Source organism: Chenopodium album, chromosome 27, assembly GCF_948465745.1.
Source record: "Chenopodium album chromosome 27, dcCheAlbu1.1, whole genome shotgun sequence".
NCBI lineage: Eukaryota > Viridiplantae > Streptophyta > Magnoliopsida > Caryophyllales > Amaranthaceae > Chenopodium > Chenopodium album.
Window position 1 is genome coordinate 960719 of NC_137860.1, and position 6013 is coordinate 966731.

Consider the following 6013-nt stretch of genomic DNA (forward strand, 5'->3'; position numbering starts at 1 on the left):
TAGATACTTAGAACTGGAACGTTCTGTTGGCATGCTCCTGAGCACGTGACTAAAGTATTGGGCTTTGAAATTGCACCGGTCACCTCGACCGTAATCCTTAGTGTCGCTGAATCGTACAATTGGGCTGATACGCGATTTTAAAGCAAGTAATAAAATACGAAAGGAGTATTATAGGTTGATAATCCAAAACTACATGCTAATATTTAAGACGACTTTTACAATTGCTCCTAAGATTATATATAAAGTTATGCATAAAATACACATATTAGTCAAAGACTCAAAGTGATATGTGTAAGAATCTGTTTTATTTACCTTATTTTCACTTATTTCAGAAATGATAAGTTTAGACAAATTCAAATCAGGATACATAAGTTCAATATGTTCAGTTCAGGAAAAATTAGTTATGATAAGGGTTTCTCAAGTTCAAATTACAACTAAAATAAGTTTTAATAAGTTCATTTATTCAGATAAGGTAAGTTAAGTTCAGATAAGTAAAAATCAAATGAACAAAACACAATAGTGCAATAGTTAAATTGAAGCTATTTTATAAAAATAAAATTGTACAAAGTACTTCCTCTAAATTCAAATAAAAACTTCATTTCACCCAAAATCAATAAAAACTCCAACTATGTTTTAATGAGGAAGTCCCAGTTTACAAAAATTTTTTATCAAATGGCAAATCTGTAAATAAATCAACAATTTTGCCTAGTCATCATGACATATTTGTAAATAAATCAACTATTGTGGAGTCCATATGACATTTTGTAAATAAATCAACTTGTGTAGGGTCCATTTCTATTAAAAAAAAATGTTGACTTATTTATAGTTTGTCATTTGATAATCATATTTTGTCTCGAGAAGATAAACTTGTATTTCTCCTTTTTAATAATTAGAAATCCAATATTTTCCAATGTTTAAATAGGGTCTATGTAATTAGTTCAATTAAGGAAAAATAAGTTTTAATAAAGGTTACCCTAATACAAATTACAACCAAAATAAGTTCTGATAAGGTTTAATAAGTTCAGATAAGTAAAAATCAGGTAAATAGAACACGCTCTTAATCAGCTATAATTCATTATACATTTTTTACTCACCAATAAAAAAAAACTTGTGCTAAAGGCAATTAAATTATTATTTGGGAACAAAGGGAATATATTATGATTAGAAATGTAGAATTGATTAGTGCTACTGAAACATAAATAGGTCCAACAGTTTAACCCAAGGGCAAGCCTAAATCATGTAATAGGACAAATGTGGATAGCATGTCAAGCCCACATAAAAGGGCTTAAGCCCATTGGACAGCCTGGCCCAAAAAGTAAGGTTAGGCCCAAGTTATTATACATTCAAGCTGGCAAATGATCATCTCTAATGGAACTAGTTTGATGGTGAATTATGGAGAAGGATAGGTGTGTAACTCATAAAAAGTGGAATTAAATTACCATTCAACCGACTCATAAAGTGGAACTAGTTTGGCATTGCTGTGGTTTTCTATTTTTTTGGTTTTTTGATTTTCAAACTCATATGATATAAGTCATATAATTAAACAAAAATTAGTCAAACTTATTAAAATCATGATAATTTTGAAAACTGACAACAGAAAAGTGGAAACACCTTTTTCTTGTTTTCTGTTTTTGGTTTTTTGTTTTTTAAAAAAACAGAAAACTAAAAACGGAAAACGATACCAAACAAGCTCTTAGTTAATCTTTTTTGAGTTTCAAATCCTTTGTTAATAAAAGGGTCTTCAAAAACTATCATGGCTTTTGAAATTGGATCAAATCAAATTCAAATCAGTTTTGAAATTGGATCAAATTGGACTCAAAGGGGTGACTATCCTATGACATACTTTGTATTTGGGATGTGTATTTGTATTGCTCTTTTGTATTTTGGAGCGTATACGTACTGTGTGTACATAATCAAATAATAGTCTAGTTTGACTTATGTCCTATTTTTGTACATAGTTTGACTTGATTTTTTACTATTACATAAAATATATATATGATATCATGTAATATATTGTTGAATTAATCAAGAAATATATTTTCATTATATCAAAATTTTATATTTTTACATATTTATAATTAAAGTTATTATTAGTCAGAGTCTTGTCCGATAAAAATACTGATCAAACTATTGCATTTAAGAATAACAGAGAGACTACTACGTAACCTCTAATCACCAAACAAGGCCGATAGTATTCTATTTATCTATCATCATGTTAAATTATATGATCCACATAGACAATTTTCTTAAGAAGATAGGTCATCCGTTTTTATTATTCTTTCTAAAGATCATTTGAGAAATGTTCATGACGGCCGAATTAGTCCAAATGATTTCTTTCCAACTGTCGGTTTCCATTATAATTTGATGTTGTGGTGTTTTAAAGGGTCAAACAAGAAAGCTTCATCTTACCAACAAGTGCATACTTCTCATGCCACAAATATTAATTAAATTTATAAATTTGTGAATTTGTGGCTTCTTATTATTTTAATCATCTCTCATTTCTTTTGCAATTTAGAATTAATTAAATTTAATGACAAAAGTCTAGATCTTTTAGTTAGGAGGTATCTGTCTTATCCTCAGATTAACGTGTAGTTTTAGTAATTAATTAATAGTAGTAATATTTGGTTTTACACTTAAAAAGTTTAAACTTTTTTACATATTTTTAGCCACCTAACTAATGGCTTTTCTTACAAGGTTGTTGTTGTCCATTTCAAGTCCAAGGAAACATCATGGTATCTCTTTTGCCTAACCTTAATTTTATATTTACTATTCATAGATAAATGCCCTTTAGTTTAGGATACTAATAAAACTATAAGTTTAGGATGAATGTCAAGTAATTAAGCTAATTATTTTCTGTTCAAAATACAAAATTGTCACTCTTAATACCAATACACTTTTATTTATATGTTATTTTACTTTATTCGTGCAATATTAATGTATGGTTTTAAATAAGGATTTTTTCACATTTGCTACCACCTAAAACACCTCACTTCAGATTCACTACCGTTTTTAAATTTTTTTTTACTTTGCTACCACCCTAAACAGAGTTTATTAGAAATTACTACCCATGCCTTACACTGTTACAATTTCCGTCAGCATGCCCCCAACCACCGTCCAGCCACCCCACTACCACCCCCTCCCCTCAACTGTCACCCCTCCTCCTCCCCCCTGCTGGCGGCCGACGCCCAAAACAACGGCCGACGCCGGCGACCCCACCCTCCTCCCTTTCCCCCACCACGAACCCAACCCCCACCTCCCTTTCCCCCACCCACCGAAGCCAACCCCCACTATATTCAGCCCCCCTCCCCGTTCCCTCCACCGGAATCGACCCCCCTCCCCTATTTCTACCCTTTTCGACCACCCCTAACCATAAACCACCACCCAAAAACCACTATGAGCGAAACCCTAAAATTCGTTAATAGTGGTTTCGGGCTAGTGGTTTAGGGTTAGGAGTGTCGATTTTTGGGTGGGGGAAGGGGAGGGGGGTCGCTTCCGATGGGGTAAACGGGGAGGGGGTTGATTTTGATGAGGATTGGCTTCGTGGGTGGAGGGTTTGGCTTCGTGGGTGGTGGGGTTTCGTGGGTGAGGGAAAGGGAGGGGGGGTTGGTGTCGTGGGTGGGGAAAAGGGAGGGGGGTGAGGTCGCCGGCGCCGGCCGAATCTTTTGGCGCCGGTCGCCGGCGGGGGGGGGAGGGTGAGGGGTGGCAGTGGGGTGGCTGGGGTTTTTTTCATATTTTTTTTTTAATTTTTTCTTTTTTTATTTATTTATTTTTTTTTTTAAATAAACTTAACGGAAACGGATTCCGTTAAGTGGTAGTGATTTCTAGCAAACTCTGTTTAGGGTGGTAGCAAAGTAAAAAAAAATTTTAAACGGTAGTGAATCTGAAGTGAGGTGTTTTAGGTGGTAGCAAATGTGAAAAAATCCTTTAAATAATAGTTTAAGATTGTATAAAATTCAATTACTGTCGAAGTTTTAATTAAGAACAGAATGGGTATAATGATTTGTATATTGGATCAAAAGTAATACTAGTACTATTATACAAACAACGACAAATTACTTAATTTCCTAAACAACTAATATTTGGGATCATAAGTGAAATAAATACATTTAATTTATTTCATTTTGTAGATTACTATCCTAAGTTAAACGACTAACATTAAGGAAGGCAAGGAAATTAGAGATATACAATGGTGGGTTTTTAATGTTATCAAATCTAATATATAATAGCACTTCATATATAGCAAATTTCAAAGCTACCAAGTAGTTTGTATTAATTAGTTACCAGTTTCCATGCCATCAACATACTTGACGAAAAGCAAAGAACTTGGTGAGCATGGGCGATAAACATTTTTTTTTCTTTACACTCTTATACTCCGTATTCAATCGTATTAATTAGTTACGACTTCCACGCTATATATCAAGTATCAACATACTTAACGAAAAACAAAGAACTTAATTGGTGAGCATGGGCGAGAAAGGGTTTTTTTTTCCTTAACATATGCTCTTATATTGAACTAATTTATTACATTGAGTTGTAGTTCGTATTAATTAGTTATGACTTCCATGCTATATATATCAACATACTTAACAAAATACAAAGAACTTGGTGAGCATGGGCGAAAAAAGGTTTTTTTTTCCTTAATTAACATATGCCCTTATCAAAGAATCAAACTAAATTTATTACATTGACCTAAACCAGCTCTTAAACACATAAAGTAAGCTCTTGAGATCTCTAACATTACATGAAGTTCCGTTGGTTGCATTGGACTATACCTTCTATCTTTAATTGTGTTGTTAGGAGGAAGTACGTAAAATCTTTAAGTGTGTATAGTTAAAAGTTAATAAGTTATGCATGACAAGCTACTACAATATTTAAGATTTGCATATTATAATAAAACATGATCAAAGTTTCTCTCTTTCAAATAATCAAATTGAATATTTTCTCGAAAAAAATATTAAATATTTAATTGGAAAAAAAAAAAAAAGAGCTTCAAGTTACAAATTTAAAAACAATTAAGCACCAACTCATATTATAGTACTAACAAAAGTATGGTAAAAGGTTTGATAAAACTATAATTAATCAAGGTAGTTGTTGTTGTATATGTACAAGTATTATATAGTGGCACTGTATCGCTAGTTGTGCACTTGCGTTCAATTTTTCACTTGCAGGATCAATTTTATTCTTCAGCTTATCAAAATTAATTTTTAAAATAATTCTTGTTATTGAACAACTTTCCTAGGCTAATCACTATTGTTCCGGCTAATTAACTCACTCTGATGGTAAATTAAAATTCAGATATAGATTGATATGAGCATAAAGGGAATTTTTTTTTTTAAAAAAATCGATTATATTGAGAATTACTTTATATACCTTTCTAGTGTATTTAGGCTTGTATATATATCTTTAGAAGTTTTAAGACAAGTGTCATGTAAGGGTAGACTGTAAAAGTGAATATATATTTACTAACTAAAAATTATTAGATGAACATTCGTACCCTTATTCCTTACCTTTGAAGTAATTGTTGATCTCGGCATGTTTAGACTTTGGTGGGTAGCTCTTTCATAAAGGCCCTCTAAAATGAAGGGTCATACATAATGGGACGTTTACAACATCCTCTTTGTAACAATTTAAATCACCCCAAATCATATAAAAGTCACTTCATAAGGACTGACTCTTAATAAGCTACAGTAATAGCGTATGATTAAGTCTGTTGTAAGCAGTTCATCGCGCACAATACCTATCGAGTAACTAATCCTATATTAATAATCCTATCCCACACACAGATTCTATACTTGTACACTACGGAAAGAGCAAGAAAATTCCGGGAATACAAAATCAGCACATAACTGTTACACTTAGGTTAACCGTTACACCCACTTCTCATCCTCCATAATATTTCTTTCAATACTTATATTTGACACTTCAAATCAATACATTAAAACTCTTGATTATTTTCCCTCCTGAAAGATAAGAATTTCAAGACTCAAAAAACTCTGAAATTGAAATAAAAAGC